This window comes from Pleurodeles waltl, chromosome 7 (assembly GCF_031143425.1).
Source record: "Pleurodeles waltl isolate 20211129_DDA chromosome 7, aPleWal1.hap1.20221129, whole genome shotgun sequence".
In the NCBI taxonomy this organism is placed as follows: Eukaryota; Metazoa; Chordata; class Amphibia; order Caudata; family Salamandridae; genus Pleurodeles; species Pleurodeles waltl.
This window is the reverse complement of record NC_090446.1, coordinates 734,039,294-734,057,061: the sequence shown is the minus strand read 5'-3', so window position 1 is coordinate 734,057,061 and position 17,768 is coordinate 734,039,294. Positions and strand designations below refer to the sequence as shown.

At 49.4% G+C, this 17,768-nt stretch overlaps 1 protein-coding gene across 1 annotated transcript in view; it reads left to right on the top strand.

Moving 5' to 3' along the window:
* LOC138245536 (protein bicaudal C homolog 1-A-like) overlaps window positions 1-17,768 on the top strand; it is a 275,979-nt gene that overhangs the window by 40,727 nt on the left and 217,484 nt on the right. The window lies entirely within an intron of this gene.

Here is a 17,768-nt window from a genome sequence, read left to right as displayed (position 1 = left end):
AGACTCTTATCAATGTGCAGCTAACAGCTGTTCTATTAAGACTAAAAATATTGCTGCCAAAGGTGTGCCTGTGCTTGAAAAGTCACACTAAAGCAATTAAATCCATTAATGGGTCCTGCCTGCGGGTTCATCCCCTGCAAGACCAGATTCCAATTGTGCAGATGGTGGTTTTGACTAAGAGTCCCTGCGGCAGATAAACAAAGCTGTGTCACTTGTCCCCAGTTGATATTGGAAAAGGAATCAGAAGGCCTTTGTAGTATGGTTGAGATGCCTATTTCAACGGGGGCGTGGCCCCATTCAATGAGTAAATCTCTGCCACATGTGTGCATGCTGGTACTGTTGAAGCTTCCTCGAAGCAGGGAGGGTATGAGCCGAGGCCCTCTGTAGGAAGTTGGCTCTGTATGTGCTATTTCAAAGTAAGGAATAGCATGCACAGAGTCCAAGGGTTCCCCTTAGAGGTAAAATAGTGGTAAAAATAGATAATACTAATGCTCTATTTTGTGGTAGTGTGGTCGAGCAGTAGGCTTATCCAAGGAGTAGTGTTAAGCATTTGTTGTACATACACATAGACAATAAATGAGGTACACACACTCAGAGACAAATCCAGCCAATAGGTTTTTATATAGAAAAATATCTTTTCTTAGTTTATTTTAAGAACCACAGGTTCAAATTCTACATGTAATATCTCATTCGAAAGGTATTGCAGGTAAGTACTTTAGGAACTTCAAATCATCAAAATTGCATGTATACTTTTCAAGTTATTCACAAATAGCTGTTTTAAAAGTGGACACAGTGCAATTTTCACAGTTCCTAGGGGAGGTAAGTATTTGTTAGGTTAACCAGGTAAGTAAGACACTTACAGGGCTTAGTTCTTGGTCCAAGGTAGCCCACCGTTGGGGGTTCAGAGCAACCCCAAAGTTACCACACCAGCAGCTCAGGGCCGGTCAGGTGCAGAGTTCAAAGTGGTGCCCAAAACACATAGGCTAGAATGGAGAGAAGGGGGGTGCCCCGGTTCCGGTCTGCTTGCAGGTAAGTACCCGCGTCTTCGGAGGGCAGACCAGGGGGGTTTTGTAGGGCACCGGGGGGGACACAAGTCCACACAGAAATTTCACCCTCAGCGGCGTGGGGGCGGCCGGGTGCAGTGTAGGAACAGGCGTCGGGTTCGCAATGTTAGTCTATGAGAGATCTCGGGATCTCTTCAGCGCTGCAGGCAGGCAAGGGGGGAATTCCTCGGGGAAACCTCCACTTGGGCAAGGGAGAGGGACTCCTGGGGGTCACTTCTCCAGTGAAAGTCCGGTCCTTCAGGTCCTGGGGGCTGCGGGTGCAGGGTCTCTCCCAGGCGTCGGGACTTTAGGTTCAAAGAGTCGCGGTCAGGGGAAGCCTCGGGATTCCCTCTGCAGGCGGCGCTGTGGGGGCTCAGGGGGGACAGGTTTTTGTACTCACAGTCTTAGAGTAGTCCTGGGGTCCCTCCTGAGGTGTTGGATCGCCACCAGCCGAGTCGGGGTCGCCGGGTGCAGTGTTGCAAGTCTCACGCTTCTTGCGGGGAGCTTGCAGGGATCTTTAAAGTTGCTGGAAACAAAGTTGCAGCTTTTCTTGGAGCAGGTCCGCTGTCCTCGGGAGTTTCTTGTCTTTTCGAAGCAGGGGCAGTCCTCAGAGGATGTCGAGGTCGCTGGTCCCTTCGGAAGGCGTCGCTGGAGCAGGATCTTTGGAAGGCAGGAGACAGGCCGGTGAGTTTCTGGAGCCAAGGCAGTTGTCGTCTTCTGGTCTTCCGCTGCAGGGGTTTTCAGCTGGGCAGTCCTTCTTCTTGTTGCAGGAATCTTATTTTCTAGGGTTCAGGGTAGCCCTTAAATACTAAATTTAAGGGCGTGTTTAGGTCTGGGGGGTTAGTAGCCAATGGCTACTAGCCCTGAGGGTGGGTACACCCTCTTTGTGCCTCCTCCCAAGGGGAGGGGGTCACAATCCTAACCCTATTGGGGGAATCCTCCATCTGCAAGATGGAGGATTTCTAAAAGTTAGAGTCACCTCAGCTCAGGACACCTTAGGGGCTGTCCTGACTGGCCAGTGACTCCTCCTTGTTATTCTCATTATTTTCTCCGGCCTTGCCGCCAAAAGTGGGGCCTGGCCGGAGGGGGCGGGCAACTCCACTAGCTGGAGTGTCCTGCTGGGTTGGCACAAAGGAGGTGAGCCTTTGAGGCTCACCGCCAGGTGTGACAATTCCTGCCTGGGAGAGGTGTTAGCATCTCCACCCAGTGCAGGCTTTGTTACTGGCCTCAGAGTGACAAAGGCACTCTCCCCATGGGGCCAGCAACATGTCTCGGTTTGTGGCAGGCTGCTAAAACTAGTCAGCCTACACAGATAGTCGGTTAAGTTTCAGGGGGCACCTCTAAGGTGCCCTCTGTGGTGTATTTTACAATAAAATGTACACTGGCATCAGTGTGCATTTATTGTGCTGAGAAGTTTGATACCAAACTTCCCAGTTTTCAGTGTAGCCATTATGGTGCTGTGGAGTTCGTGTTTGACAGACTCCCAGACCATATACTCTTATGGCTACCCTGCACTTACAATGTCTAAGGTTTTGTTTAGACACTGTAGGGGTACCATGCTCATGCACTGGTACCCTCACCTATGGTATAGTGCACCCTGCCTTAGGGCTGTAAGGCCTGCTAGAGGGGTGTCTTACCTATACTGCATAGGCAGTGAGAGGCTGGCATGGCACCCTGAGGGGAGTGCCATGTCGACTTACTCGTTTTGTCCTCACTAGCACACACAAGCTGGTAAGCAGTGTGTCTGTGCTGAGTGAGAGGTCTCCAGGGTGGCATAAGACATGCTGCAGCCCTTAGAGACCTTCCTTGGCATCAGGGCCCTTGGTACTAGAAGTACCAGTCACAAGGGACTTATCTGGATGCCAGGGTCTGCCAATTGTGGATACAAAAGTACAGGTTAGGGAAAGAACACTGGTGCTGGGGCCTGGTTAGCAGGCCTCAGCACACTTTCAATTGTAAACATAGCATCAGCAAAGGCAAAAAGTCAGGGGGCAACCATGCCAAGGAGGCATTTCCTTACACAACCCCCCCCCAAACGAAAGAGGATGAGACTAACCTTTCCCAAGAGAGTCTTCATTTTCTAAGTGGAAGAACCTGGAAAGGCCATCTGCATTGGCATGGGCAGTCCCAGGTCTGTGTTCCACTATAAAGTCCATTCCCTGTAGGGAGATGGACCACCTCAACAGTTTAGGATTTTCACCTTTCATTTGCATCAGCCATTTGAGAGGTCTGTGGTCAGTTTGAACTAGGAAGTGAGTCCCAAAGAGGTATGGTCTCAGCTTCTTCAGGGACCAGACCACAGCAAAGGCCTCCCTCTCAATGGCACTCCAACACTGCTCCCTGGGGAGTAACCTCCTGCTAATGAAAGCAACAGGCTGGTCAAGGCCATCATCATTTGTTTGGGACAAAACTGCCCCTATCCCATGTTCAGAGGCATCAGTCTGCACAATGAACTGCTTAGAATAATCTGGAGCTTTGAGAACTGGTGCTGAGCACATTGCCTGTTTCAGGGTGTCAAAGGCCTGTTGGCAGTCCACAGTCCAGTTCACTTTCTTGGGCATTTTCTTGGAGGTGAGCTCAGTGAGGGCTGTCACAATGGATCCATATCCCTTCACAAACCTCCTGTAGTACCCAGTCAAGCCAAGGAATGCCCTGACTTGAGTCTGGGTTTTTGGAGCTACCCAGTCCAGAATAGTCTGGATCTTGGGTTGGAGTGGCTGAACTTGGCCTCCACCTACAAGGTGTCCCAAGTAAACCACAGTTCCCTGCCCTATCTGGCATTTGGATGCTTTGATAGAGAGGCCTGCAGATTGCAGAGCCTTCAAAACCTTCCTCAGGTGGACCAGGTGATCCTGCCAGGTGGAGCTAAAGACAGCAATATCATCAAGATAAGCTGTGCTAAAGGACTCCAAGCCAGCAAGGACTTGATTCACCAACCTTTGGAAGGTGGCAGGGGCATTCTTTAAACCAAAGGGCATAACAGTAAACTGATAATGCCCATCAGGTGTGGAGAATGCTGTCTTTTCTTTTGCTCCAGGTGCCATTTTTATTTGCCAGTACCCTGCTGTCAAGTCAAAGGTACTTAGAAATTTGGCAGCACCTAATTTATCAATGAGCTCATCAGCTCTTGGAATTGGATGAGCATCTGTCTTGGTGACAGAATTGAGCCCTCTGTAGTCCACACAAAACCTCATCTCTTTCTTTCCATCTGTGGTGTGAGGTTTGGGGACTAAGACCACTGGGCTAGCCCAGGGGCTGTCAGAGCGCTCAATGACCCCCAATTCCAGCATCTTGTGGACTTCCACCTTGATGCTTTCCTTAACATGGTCAGACTGTCTAAAGATTTTGTTCTTGACAGGCATGCTGTCTCCTGTGTCCACATCATGGGTACACAGGTGTGTCTGACCAGGGGTTAAGGAGAAGAGTTCAGGAAACTGTTGTAGGACTCTCCTACAATCAGCTTGCTGTTGGCCAGAGAGGGTGTCTGAGTAGATCACTCCATCTACTGTACCATCTTTTGGGTCTGATGACAGAAGATCAGGGAGAGGTTCACTCTCTGCCTCCTGATCCTCATCTGTTACCATCAACAGATTGACATCAGCCCTGTCGTGGAAGAGCTTAAGGCGGTTTACATGGATCACCCTTTTGGGGCTCCTGCTTGTGCCCAGGTCCACCAAGTAGGTGACCTGACTCTTCCTCTCTAGTACTGGGTAAGGGCCACTCCATTTGTCCTGGAGTGCCCTGGGAGCCACAGGCTCCAGAACCCAGACTTTCTGCCCTGGTTGGAACTCAACCAGTGCAGCCTTTTGGTCATACCAAAACTTCTGGAGCTGTTGGCTGGCCTCAAGGTTTTTGGTTGCCTTTTCCATGTACTCTGCCATTCTAGAGCGAAGGCCAAGTACATAGTCCACTATGTCCTGTTTAGGCTCATGGAGAGGTCTCTCCCAGCCTTCTTTAACAAGGGCAAGTGGTCCCCTTACAGGATGACCAAACAGAAGTTCAAAGGGTGAGAACCCTACTCCCTTCTGTGGTACCTCCCTGTAAGCGAAAAGCAGACATGGCAGGAGGACATCCCATCTCCTTTTGAGTTTTTCTGGGAGCCCCATGATCATGCCTTTTAATGTCTTGTTGAATCTCTCAACTAAGCCATTAGTTTGTGGATGGTAAGGTGTAGTGAATTTATAAGTCACTCCACACTCATTCCACATGTGCTTTAGGTATGCTGACATGAAGTTGGTACCTCTGTCAGACACCACCTCCTTAGGGAAACCCACTCTGGTAAAGATACCAATGAGGGCCTTGGCTACTGCAGGGGCAGTAGTCGACCTAAGGGGAATAGCTTCAGGATACCTGGTAGCATGATCCACTACTACCAGGATATACATATTTCCTGAGGCTGTGGGAGGTTCCAGTGGACCAACTATGTCCACACCCACTCTTTCAAAGGGCACCCCCACCACTGGAAGTGGAATGAGGGGGGCCTTTGGGTGCCCACCTGTCTTACCACTGGCTTGACAGGTGGGGCAGGAGAGGCAAAACTCCTTAACCATGTTGGACATATTGGGCCAGTAGAAGTGGTTGACTAACCTCTCCCACGTCTTGGTTTGTCCCAAATGTCCAGCAAGGGGAATGTCATGGGCCAATGTTAGGATGAACTCTCTGAACAGCTGAGGCACTACCACTCTCCTAGTGGTACCAGGTTTGGGGTCTCTGGCCTCAGTGTACAGGAGCCCATCTTCCCAATAGACCCTATGTGTTCCATTTTTCTTGCCTTTGGACTCTTCAGCAGCTTGCTGCCTAAGGCCTTCAAGAGAGGGACAGGTTTCTTGTCCCTTACACAGCTCTTCCCTTGAGGGTCCCCCTGGGCCTAAGAGCTCAACCTGATAAGGTTCAAGTTCCAAAGGCTCAGTTCCCTCAGAGGGCAGAACTTCTTCCTGAGAAGAGAGGTTCCCTTTCTTTTGCTGTGTTGCAGTTGGTTTCCCAACTGACTTTCCTGTTCTCTTGGTAGGCTGGGCCATTTTTCCAGACTCCAGCTCTACTTTTTCACCCTGTGCCTTGCATTGTGCTCTCGTTTTCACACACACCAGTTCAGGGATACCCAGCATGGCTGCATGGGTTTTTAGCTCTACCTCAGCCCATGCTGAGGACTCCAGGTCATTTCCAAGCAGACAGTCCACTGGGATATTTGAGGAGACCACCACCTGTTTCAGGCCATTGACCCCTCCCCATTCTAAAGTAACCATTGCCATGGGATGTACTTTTCTCTGATTGTCAGCGTTGGTGACTGTGTAAGTTTTTCCAGTCAGGTATTGGCCAGGGGAAACCAGTTTCTCTGTCACCATGGTGACACTGGCACCTGTATCCCTCAGGCCCTCTATTCTAGTCCCATTAATTAAGAGTTGCTGTCTGTATTTTTGCATGTTAGGCGGCCAGACAGCTAGTGTGGCTAAATCCACCCCACCCTCAGAAACTAGAGTAGCTTCAGTGTGGACCCTGATTTGCTCTGGGCACACTGTTGATCCCACTTGGAGACTAGCCATACCAGTGTTACCTGGATGGGAGTTTGGAGTGGAACCTTTCTTGGGACAGGCCTTGTCTCCAGTTTGGTGTCCATGCTGTTTACAGCTATGACACCAGGCCTTTTTGGGATCAAAGTTTTTACCCTTGTACCCATTGTTTTGTGAAGAGGCTCTGGGCCCACCCTCCTGTGCAGGTTTTTGGGGGCCTGTAGAAGACTCTTTACTATTTTTAGTTTTGGTTGTCTCATCACCCTTCTGCTGGGGAGTCTTTGTGACCCCTTTCTTTTGGTCACCCCCTGTTGAAGTCTTGGACACCCTTGTCTTGACCCAATGGTCCGCCTTCTTTCCCAATTCTTGGGGAGAAATTGGTCCTAGGTCTACCAGATGCTGATGCAGTTTATCATTGAAACAATTACTTAACAGGTGTTCTTTCACAAATAAATTGTACAGCCCATCATAATTACTTACACCACTGCCTTGAATCCAACCATCTAGTGTTTTCACTGAGTAGTCAACAAAGTCAACCCAGGTCTGGCTCGAGGATTTTTGAGCCCCCCTGAACCTAATCCTGTACTCCTCAGTGGAGAATCCAAAGCCCTCAATCAGGGTACCCTTCATGAGGTCATAAGATTCTGCATCTTGTCCAGAGAGTGTGAGGAGTCTATCCCTACACTTTCCTGTGAACATTTCCCAAAGGAGAGCACCCCAGTGAGATCTGTTCACTTTTCTGGTTACACAAGCCCTCTCAAAAGCTGTGAACCATTTGGTGATGTCATCACCATCTTCATATTTAGTTACAATCCCTTTAGGGATTTTCAACATGTCAGGAGAATCTCTGACCCTATTTATGTTGCTGCCACCATTGATGGGTCCTAGGCCCATCTCTTGTCTTTCCCTCTCTATGGCTAGGATCTGTCTTTCCAAAGCCAATCTTTTGGCCATCCTGGCTAACTGGATGTCCTCTTCACTGGAGTTATCCTCAGTGATTTCAGAGTTGTTGGTCCCTCCTGTGAGGGAACCAGCATCTCTGACTATTATTTGTGGAGTCAGGGCTTGAGAAGCCCTGCTCTCCCTAAGTAGGACTGGAGGGGGGGAATTTCCCTCCAAGTCACTATCTTCATCCTCTGAGTTGCCATCCTCAGAGGGGTTGGCCTTTTCAAACTCTGCCAAAAGCTCCTGGAGCTGTACTTTGGTAGGTTTGGGGCCCATTGCTATTTTCTTTAGTTTACAGAGTGACCTTAGCTCTCTCATCTGTAGATGGAGGTAAGGTGTGGTGTCGAGTTCCACCACATTCACATCTGTGCTAGACATTATGCTTCTAAAAGTTGGAATACTTTTTAAGAAACTAAAACTGGTTCTAGAATCTAATTCAAACTTTTGACAAACTTTTAAACTCTAAAAGAAATGCTAAACAGGATCTAACACAAGGCCCTAGCAGGTCTTTTAAGAATTTAGAAAACTTTTCAAATTGCAAAAATCAATTTCTAATGACAATTTTGGAATTTGTCGTGTGATCAGGTATTGGCTGAGTAGTCCAGCAAATGCAAAGTCTTGTACCCCACCGCTGATCCACCAATGTAGGAAGTTGGCTCTGTATGTGCTATTTCAAAGTAAGGAATAGCATGCACAGAGTCCAAGGGTTCCCCTTAGAGGTAAAATAGTGGTAAAAATAGATAATACTAATGCTCTATTTTGTGGTAGTGTGGTCGAGCAGTAGGCTTATCCAAGGAGTAGTGTTAAGCATTTGTTGTACATACACATAGACAATAAATGAGGTACACACACTCAGAGACAAATCCAGCCAATAGGTTTTTATATAGAAAAATATCTTTTCTTAGTTTATTTTAAGAACCACAGGTTCAAATTCTACATGTAATATCTCATTCGAAAGGTATTGCAGGTAAGTACTTTAGGAACTTCAAATCATCAAAATTGCATGTATACTTTTCAAGTTATTCACAAATAGCTGTTTTAAAAGTGGACACTTAGTGCAATTTTCACAGTTCCTAGGGGAGGTAAGTATTTGTTAGGTTAACCAGGTAAGTAAGACACTTACAGGGCTTAGTTCTTGGTCCAAGGTAGCCCACCGTTGGGGGTTCAGAGCAACCCCAAAGTTACCACACCAGCAGCTCAGGGCCGGTCAGGTGCAGAGTTCAAAGTGGTGCCCAAAACACATAGGCTAGAATGGAGAGAAGGGGGGTGCCCCGGTTCCGGTCTGCTTGCAGGTAAGTACCCGCGTCTTCGGAGGGCAGACCAGGGGGGTTTTGTAGGGCACCGGGGGGGACACAAGTCCACACAGAAATTTCACCCTCAGCGGCGTGGGGGCGGCCGGGTGCAGTGTAGGAACAGGCGTCGGGTTCGCAATGTTAGTCTATGAGAGATCTCGGGATCTCTTCAGCGCTGCAGGCAGGCAAGGGGGGAATTCCTCGGGGAAACCTCCACTTGGGCAAGGGAGAGGGACTCCTGGGGGTCACTTCTCCAGTGAAAGTCCGGTCCTTCAGGTCCTGGGGGCTGCGGGTGCAGGGTCTCTCCCAGGCGTCGGGACTTTAGGTTCAAAGAGTCGCGGTCAGGGGAAGCCTCGGGATTCCCTCTGCAGGCGGCGCTGTGGGGGCTCAGGGGGGACAGGTTTTTGTACTCACAGTCTTAGAGTAGTCCTGGGGTCCCTCCTGAGGTGTTGGATCGCCACCAGCCGAGTCGGGGTCGCCGGGTGCAGTGTTGCAAGTCTCACGCTTCTTGCGGGGAGCTTGCAGGGATCTTTAAAGTTGCTGGAAACAAAGTTGCAGCTTTTCTTGGAGCAGGTCCGCTGTCCTCGGGAGTTTCTTGTCTTTTCGAAGCAGGGGCAGTCCTCAGAGGATGTCGAGGTCGCTGGTCCCTTCGGAAGGCGTCGCTGGAGCAGGATCTTTGGAAGGCAGGAGACAGGCCGGTGAGTTTCTGGAGCCAAGGCAGTTGTCGTCTTCTGGTCTTCCGCTGCAGGGGTTTTCAGCTGGGCAGTCCTTCTTCTTGTTGCAGGAATCTTATTTTCTAGGGTTCAGGGTAGCCCTTAAATACTAAATTTAAGGGCGTGTTTAGGTCTGGGGGGTTAGTAGCCAATGGCTACTAGCCCTGAGGGTGGGTACACCCTCTTTGTGCCTCCTCCCAAGGGGAGGGGGTCACAATCCTAACCCTATTGGGGGAATCCTCCATCTGCAAGATGGAGGATTTCTAAAAGTTAGAGTCACCTCAGCTCAGGACACCTTAGGGGCTGTCCTGACTGGCCAGTGACTCCTCCTTGTTATTCTCATTATTTTCTCCGGCCTTGCCGCCAAAAGTGGGGCCTGGCCGGAGGGGGCGGGCAACTCCACTAGCTGGAGTGTCCTGCTGGGTTGGCACAAAGGAGGTGAGCCTTTGAGGCTCACCGCCAGGTGTGACAATTCCTGCCTGGGAGAGGTGTTAGCATCTCCACCCAGTGCAGGCTTTGTTACTGGCCTCAGAGTGACAAAGGCACTCTCCCCATGGGGCCAGCAACATGTCTCGGTTTGTGGCAGGCTGCTAAAACTAGTCAGCCTACACAGATAGTCGGTTAAGTTTCAGGGGGCACCTCTAAGGTGCCCTCTGTGGTGTATTTTACAATAAAATGTACACTGGCATCAGTGTGCATTTATTGTGCTGAGAAGTTTGATACCAAACTTCCCAGTTTTCAGTGTAGCCATTATGGTGCTGTGGAGTTCGTGTTTGACAGACTCCCAGACCATATACTCTTATGGCTACCCTGCACTTACAATGTCTAAGGTTTTGTTTAGACACTGTAGGGGTACCATGCTCATGCACTGGTACCCTCACCTATGGTATAGTGCACCCTGCCTTAGGGCTGTAAGGCCTGCTAGAGGGGTGTCTTACCTATACTGCATAGGCAGTGAGAGGCTGGCATGGCACCCTGAGGGGAGTGCCATGTCGACTTACTCGTTTTGTCCTCACTAGCACACACAAGCTGGTAAGCAGTGTGTCTGTGCTGAGTGAGAGGTCTCCAGGGTGGCATAAGACATGCTGCAGCCCTTAGAGACCTTCCTTGGCATCAGGGCCCTTGGTACTAGAAGTACCAGTCACAAGGGACTTATCTGGATGCCAGGGTCTGCCAATTGTGGATACAAAAGTACAGGTTAGGGAAAGAACACTGGTGCTGGGGCCTGGTTAGCAGGCCTCAGCACACTTTCAATTGTAAACATAGCATCAGCAAAGGCAAAAAGTCAGGGGGCAACCATGCCAAGGAGGCATTTCCTTACACAACCCCCCCCCAAACGAAAGAGGATGAGACTAACCTTTCCCAAGAGAGTCTTCATTTTCTAAGTGGAAGAACCTGGAAAGGCCATCTGCATTGGCATGGGCAGTCCCAGGTCTGTGTTCCACTATAAAGTCCATTCCCTGTAGGGAGATGGACCACCTCAACAGTTTAGGATTTTCACCTTTCATTTGCATCAGCCATTTGAGAGGTCTGTGGTCAGTTTGAACTAGGAAGTGAGTCCCAAAGAGGTATGGTCTCAGCTTCTTCAGGGACCAGACCACAGCAAAGGCCTCCCTCTCAATGGCACTCCAACACTGCTCCCTGGGGAGTAACCTCCTGCTAATGAAAGCAACAGGCTGGTCAAGGCCATCATCATTTGTTTGGGACAAAACTGCCCCTATCCCATGTTCAGAGGCATCAGTCTGCACAATGAACTGCTTAGAATAATCTGGAGCTTTGAGAACTGGTGCTGAGCACATTGCCTGTTTCAGGGTGTCAAAGGCCTGTTGGCAGTCCACAGTCCAGTTCACTTTCTTGGGCATTTTCTTGGAGGTGAGCTCAGTGAGGGCTGTCACAATGGATCCATATCCCTTCACAAACCTCCTGTAGTACCCAGTCAAGCCAAGGAATGCCCTGACTTGAGTCTGGGTTTTTGGAGCTACCCAGTCCAGAATAGTCTGGATCTTGGGTTGGAGTGGCTGAACTTGGCCTCCACCTACAAGGTGTCCCAAGTAAACCACAGTTCCCTGCCCTATCTGGCATTTGGATGCTTTGATAGAGAGGCCTGCAGATTGCAGAGCCTTCAAAACCTTCCTCAGGTGGACCAGGTGATCCTGCCAGGTGGAGCTAAAGACAGCAATATCATCAAGATAAGCTGTGCTAAAGGACTCCAAGCCAGCAAGGACTTGATTCACCAACCTTTGGAAGGTGGCAGGGGCATTCTTTAAACCAAAGGGCATAACAGTAAACTGATAATGCCCATCAGGTGTGGAGAATGCTGTCTTTTCTTTTGCTCCAGGTGCCATTTTTATTTGCCAGTACCCTGCTGTCAAGTCAAAGGTACTTAGAAATTTGGCAGCACCTAATTTATCAATGAGCTCATCAGCTCTTGGAATTGGATGAGCATCTGTCTTGGTGACAGAATTGAGCCCTCTGTAGTCCACACAAAACCTCATCTCTTTCTTTCCATCTGTGGTGTGAGGTTTGGGGACTAAGACCACTGGGCTAGCCCAGGGGCTGTCAGAGCGCTCAATGACCCCCAATTCCAGCATCTTGTGGACTTCCACCTTGATGCTTTCCTTAACATGGTCAGACTGTCTAAAGATTTTGTTCTTGACAGGCATGCTGTCTCCTGTGTCCACATCATGGGTACACAGGTGTGTCTGACCAGGGGTTAAGGAGAAGAGTTCAGGAAACTGTTGTAGGACTCTCCTACAATCAGCTTGCTGTTGGCCAGAGAGGGTGTCTGAGTAGATCACTCCATCTACTGTACCATCTTTTGGGTCTGATGACAGAAGATCAGGGAGAGGTTCACTCTCTGCCTCCTGATCCTCATCTGTTACCATCAACAGATTGACATCAGCCCTGTCGTGGAAGAGCTTAAGGCGGTTTACATGGATCACCCTTTTGGGGCTCCTGCTTGTGCCCAGGTCCACCAAGTAGGTGACCTGACTCTTCCTCTCTAGTACTGGGTAAGGGCCACTCCATTTGTCCTGGAGTGCCCTGGGAGCCACAGGCTCCAGAACCCAGACTTTCTGCCCTGGTTGGAACTCAACCAGTGCAGCCTTTTGGTCATACCAAAACTTCTGGAGCTGTTGGCTGGCCTCAAGGTTTTTGGTTGCCTTTTCCATGTACTCTGCCATTCTAGAGCGAAGGCCAAGTACATAGTCCACTATGTCCTGTTTAGGCTCATGGAGAGGTCTCTCCCAGCCTTCTTTAACAAGGGCAAGTGGTCCCCTTACAGGATGACCAAACAGAAGTTCAAAGGGTGAGAACCCTACTCCCTTCTGTGGTACCTCCCTGTAAGCGAAAAGCAGACATGGCAGGAGGACATCCCATCTCCTTTTGAGTTTTTCTGGGAGCCCCATGATCATGCCTTTTAATGTCTTGTTGAATCTCTCAACTAAGCCATTAGTTTGTGGATGGTAAGGTGTAGTGAATTTATAAGTCACTCCACACTCATTCCACATGTGCTTTAGGTATGCTGACATGAAGTTGGTACCTCTGTCAGACACCACCTCCTTAGGGAAACCCACTCTGGTAAAGATACCAATGAGGGCCTTGGCTACTGCAGGGGCAGTAGTCGACCTAAGGGGAATAGCTTCAGGATACCTGGTAGCATGATCCACTACTACCAGGATATACATATTTCCTGAGGCTGTGGGAGGTTCCAGTGGACCAACTATGTCCACACCCACTCTTTCAAAGGGCACCCCCACCACTGGAAGTGGAATGAGGGGGGCCTTTGGGTGCCCACCTGTCTTACCACTGGCTTGACAGGTGGGGCAGGAGAGGCAAAACTCCTTAACCATGTTGGACATATTGGGCCAGTAGAAGTGGTTGACTAACCTCTCCCACGTCTTGGTTTGTCCCAAATGTCCAGCAAGGGGAATGTCATGGGCCAATGTTAGGATGAACTCTCTGAACAGCTGAGGCACTACCACTCTCCTAGTGGTACCAGGTTTGGGGTCTCTGGCCTCAGTGTACAGGAGCCCATCTTCCCAATAGACCCTATGTGTTCCATTTTTCTTGCCTTTGGACTCTTCAGCAGCTTGCTGCCTAAGGCCTTCAAGAGAGGGACAGGTTTCTTGTCCCTTACACAGCTCTTCCCTTGAGGGTCCCCCTGGGCCTAAGAGCTCAACCTGATAAGGTTCAAGTTCCAAAGGCTCAGTTCCCTCAGAGGGCAGAACTTCTTCCTGAGAAGAGAGGTTCCCTTTCTTTTGCTGTGTTGCAGTTGGTTTCCCAACTGACTTTCCTGTTCTCTTGGTAGGCTGGGCCATTTTTCCAGACTCCAGCTCTACTTTTTCACCCTGTGCCTTGCATTGTGCTCTCGTTTTCACACACACCAGTTCAGGGATACCCAGCATGGCTGCATGGGTTTTTAGCTCTACCTCAGCCCATGCTGAGGACTCCAGGTCATTTCCAAGCAGACAGTCCACTGGGATATTTGAGGAGACCACCACCTGTTTCAGGCCATTGACCCCTCCCCATTCTAAAGTAACCATTGCCATGGGATGTACTTTTCTCTGATTGTCAGCGTTGGTGACTGTGTAAGTTTTTCCAGTCAGGTATTGGCCAGGGGAAACCAGTTTCTCTGTCACCATGGTGACACTGGCACCTGTATCCCTCAGGCCCTCTATTCTAGTCCCATTAATTAAGAGTTGCTGTCTGTATTTTTGCATGTTAGGCGGCCAGACAGCTAGTGTGGCTAAATCCACCCCACCCTCAGAAACTAGAGTAGCTTCAGTGTGGACCCTGATTTGCTCTGGGCACACTGTTGATCCCACTTGGAGACTAGCCATACCAGTGTTACCTGGATGGGAGTTTGGAGTGGAACCTTTCTTGGGACAGGCCTTGTCTCCAGTTTGGTGTCCATGCTGTTTACAGCTATGACACCAGGCCTTTTTGGGATCAAAGTTTTTACCCTTGTACCCATTGTTTTGTGAAGAGGCTCTGGGCCCACCCTCCTGTGCAGGTTTTTGGGGGCCTGTAGAAGACTCTTTACTATTTTTAGTTTTGGTTGTCTCATCACCCTTCTGCTGGGGAGTCTTTGTGACCCCTTTCTTTTGGTCACCCCCTGTTGAAGTCTTGGACACCCTTGTCTTGACCCAATGGTCCGCCTTCTTTCCCAATTCTTGGGGAGAAATTGGTCCTAGGTCTACCAGATGCTGATGCAGTTTATCATTGAAACAATTACTTAACAGGTGTTCTTTCACAAATAAATTGTACAGCCCATCATAATTACTTACACCACTGCCTTGAATCCAACCATCTAGTGTTTTCACTGAGTAGTCAACAAAGTCAACCCAGGTCTGGCTCGAGGATTTTTGAGCCCCCCTGAACCTAATCCTGTACTCCTCAGTGGAGAATCCAAAGCCCTCAATCAGGGTACCCTTCATGAGGTCATAAGATTCTGCATCTTGTCCAGAGAGTGTGAGGAGTCTATCCCTACACTTTCCTGTGAACATTTCCCAAAGGAGAGCACCCCAGTGAGATCTGTTCACTTTTCTGGTTACACAAGCCCTCTCAAAAGCTGTGAACCATTTGGTGATGTCATCACCATCTTCATATTTAGTTACAATCCCTTTAGGGATTTTCAACATGTCAGGAGAATCTCTGACCCTATTTATGTTGCTGCCACCATTGATGGGTCCTAGGCCCATCTCTTGTCTTTCCCTCTCTATGGCTAGGATCTGTCTTTCCAAAGCCAATCTTTTGGCCATCCTGGCTAACTGGATGTCCTCTTCACTGGAGTTATCCTCAGTGATTTCAGAGTTGTTGGTCCCTCCTGTGAGGGAACCAGCATCTCTGACTATTATTTGTGGAGTCAGGGCTTGAGAAGCCCTGCTCTCCCTAAGTAGGACTGGAGGGGGGGAATTTCCCTCCAAGTCACTATCTTCATCCTCTGAGTTGCCATCCTCAGAGGGGTTGGCCTTTTCAAACTCTGCCAAAAGCTCCTGGAGCTGTACTTTGGTAGGTTTGGGGCCCATTGCTATTTTCTTTAGTTTACAGAGTGACCTTAGCTCTCTCATCTGTAGATGGAGGTAAGGTGTGGTGTCGAGTTCCACCACATTCACATCTGTGCTAGACATTATGCTTCTAAAAGTTGGAATACTTTTTAAGAAACTAAAACTGGTTCTAGAATCTAATTCAAACTTTTGACAAACTTTTAAACTCTAAAAGAAATGCTAAACAGGATCTAACACAAGGCCCTAGCAGGTCTTTTAAGAATTTAGAAAACTTTTCAAATTGCAAAAATCAATTTCTAATGACAATTTTGGAATTTGTCGTGTGATCAGGTATTGGCTGAGTAGTCCAGCAAATGCAAAGTCTTGTACCCCACCGCTGATCCACCAATGTAGGAAGTTGGCTCTGTATGTGCTATTTCAAAGTAAGGAATAGCATGCACAGAGTCCAAGGGTTCCCCTTAGAGGTAAAATAGTGGTAAAAATAGATAATACTAATGCTCTATTTTGTGGTAGTGTGGTCGAGCAGTAGGCTTATCCAAGGAGTAGTGTTAAGCATTTGTTGTACATACACATAGACAATAAATGAGGTACACACACTCAGAGACAAATCCAGCCAATAGGTTTTTATATAGAAAAATATCTTTTCTTAGTTTATTTTAAGAACCACAGGTTCAAATTCTACATGTAATATCTCATTCGAAAGGTATTGCAGGTAAGTACTTTAGGAACTTCAAATCATCAAAATTGCATGTATACTTTTCAAGTTATTCACAAATAGCTGTTTTAAAAGTGGACACTTAGTGCAATTTTCACAGTTCCTAGGGGAGGTAAGTATTTGTTAGGTTAACCAGGTAAGTAAGACACTTACAGGGCTTAGTTCTTGGTCCAAGGTAGCCCACCGTTGGGGGTTCAGAGCAACCCCAAAGTTACCACACCAGCAGCTCAGGGCCGGTCAGGTGCAGAGTTCAAAGTGGTGCCCAAAACACATAGGCTAGAATGGAGAGAAGGGGGGTGCCCCGGTTCCGGTCTGCTTGCAGGTAAGTACCCGCGTCTTCGGAGGGCAGACCAGGGGGGTTTTGTAGGGCACCGGGGGGGACACAAGTCCACACAGAAATTTCACCCTCAGCGGCGCGGGGGCGGCCGGGTGCAGTGTAGGAACAGGCGTCGGGTTCGCAATGTTAGTCTATGAGAGATCTCGGGATCTCTTCAGCGCTGCAGGCAGGCAAGGGGGGAATTCCTCGGGGAAACCTCCACTTGGGCAAGGGAGAGGGACTCCTGGGGGTCACTTCTCCAGTGAAAGTCCGGTCCTTCAGGTCCTGGGGGCTGCGGGTGCAGGGTCTCTCCCAGGCGTCGGGACTTTAGGTTCAAAGAGTCGCGGTCAGGGGAAGCCTCGGGATTCCCTCTGCAGGCGGCGCTGTGGGGGCTCAGGGGGGACAGGTTTTTGTACTCACAGTCTTAGAGTAGTCCTGGGGTCCCTCCTGAGGTGTTGGATCGCCACCAGCCGAGTCGGGGTCGCCGGGTGCAGTGTTGCAAGTCTCACGCTTCTTGCGGGGAGCTTGCAGGGATCTTTAAAGTTGCTGGAAACAAAGTTGCAGCTTTTCTTGGAGCAGGTCCGCTGTCCTCGGGAGTTTCTTGTCTTTTCGAAGCAGGGGCAGTCCTCAGAGGATGTCGAGGTCGCTGGTCCCTTCGGAAGGCGTCGCTGGAGCAGGATCTTTGGAAGGCAGGAGACAGGCCGGTGAGTTTCTGGAGCCAAGGCAGTTGTCGTCTTCTGGTCTTCCGCTGCAGGGGTTTTCAGCTGGGCAGTCCTTCTTCTTGTTGCAGGAATCTTATTTTCTAGGGTTCAGGGTAGCCCTTAAATACTAAATTTAAGGGCGTGTTTAGGTCTGGGGGGTTAGTAGCCAATGGCTACTAGCCCTGAGGGTGGGTACACCCTCTTTGTGCCTCCTCCCAAGGGGAGGGGGTCACAATCCTAACCCTATTGGGGGAATCCTCCATCTGCAAGATGGAGGATTTCTAAAAGTTAGAGTCACCTCAGCTCAGGACACCTTAGGGGCTGTCCTGACTGGCCAGTGACTCCTCCTTGTTATTCTCATTATTTTCTCCGGCCTTGCCGCCAAAAGTGGGGCCTGGCCGGAGGGGGCGGGCAACTCCACTAGCTGGAGTGTCCTGCTGGGTTGGCACAAAGGAGGTGAGCCTTTGAGGCTCACCGCCAGGTGTGACAATTCCTGCCTGGGAGAGGTGTTAGCATCTCCACCCAGTG